Raw genomic sequence first — 1,241 nt, 5'->3', positions numbered from 1 at the left:
CGAGCACAGACTGTCAACAGCCCTGACATGTCCGGGACTCCTTCAGCACAAAATGGCTCCTCGGGAAGCTGAGCTGGAGACACACACACACACACACCCTCCGCCGTCGCCGCCTCCACCTCCACCTCCACCAGCTTGAATATTCCTACCAGGGATGTCAGCCACGGGAAAAACAATGACGTTCCTCTTCAAAGGGGGAGATTAGATGCTGCGTGAGACAAAACCCGACTCTTTGAAGTGATGTGGCTTCACATTCCAGTGACTTCTGGGCCGAACAGGAATCCAAGTTTGTCCACGTTCACAGCTTGTTTTTCACTTCACACAGCCTGTGATTGTCCGAGCAGTTTCAGGACACACCGGTCACTGTTTAGGACTTTCAGCTCTCTTACTGTAGGTACTTTGACTGTATTGGCTTCTCTAAAATCCTAAGTTTTACATGAGAAATAATGACACTTGTGTTTTTGGTTGTGACTGATTTAACAACAGACACTAGTTCAGATGGTTCTGGTGTTGTTTAGTGTTTCATTTTTATTATGTTGATGCCAAAAATACAGTTTTAATGTTTCTGAGCCTTCTCAAACCAGCATTTATTACATAACAGGACATTAATTCTTTAACTGAAACCAGACTGGCCTGACTATCTCTCGTCAGGACCCCCCCCCCCCCCAACACACACATAAGGTTCAAAAAAAGACGTGACCACCTGCACAGATCACTGGAATGTGAGTGAGTGATGAAACTGATCGTATTGTGATATCTGACTAAAACATGTTTGAATGTAATTGTTTTCAGGTAAAATATTTTCTGCTCAGTGGTAATTTATACTCTGTGACCCTTTTTATAATGTTGAAAACATATTGATCATGTCGGAGGTGGACGACACTGACAGGCAGGTATCTCCTACCAATAACAGATCAATATGATCAAACCTGGTTCACAGTAAACTGCCCTCAGAGCTTCCATGTCAGCAGCAAATACCAGCGCTGTCTGGCTCTTTCTCGCTGCATGTACCATAAATCACAGCCTGCAGAACTGGAGTGCATCTTGTTTTCGGGTCCCCACGTTTGATGTATTTGCTTCCCAAGTGCCTCTCACTTCTGAGGCCGTGCTGGCTGAAGCGGGGCCTCTTCTTGAAACAAACGGCAATGGGAAATCTCTTTGTCGGGGCCGCGCCTAAGCCTAATCTAATGATTCAGATGACCGGGGGCCGTACTTAGGCGGATAGCCACTGGCTCGCTTTA

This window comes from Monopterus albus, unplaced genomic scaffold (assembly GCF_001952655.1).
Source record: "Monopterus albus unplaced genomic scaffold, M_albus_1.0 scaffold451.1, whole genome shotgun sequence".
Taxonomy (NCBI): domain Eukaryota; kingdom Metazoa; phylum Chordata; class Actinopteri; order Synbranchiformes; family Synbranchidae; genus Monopterus; species Monopterus albus.
The sequence above is the reverse complement of the archived record's forward strand: the minus strand, read 5'-3'. Positions refer to the sequence as shown.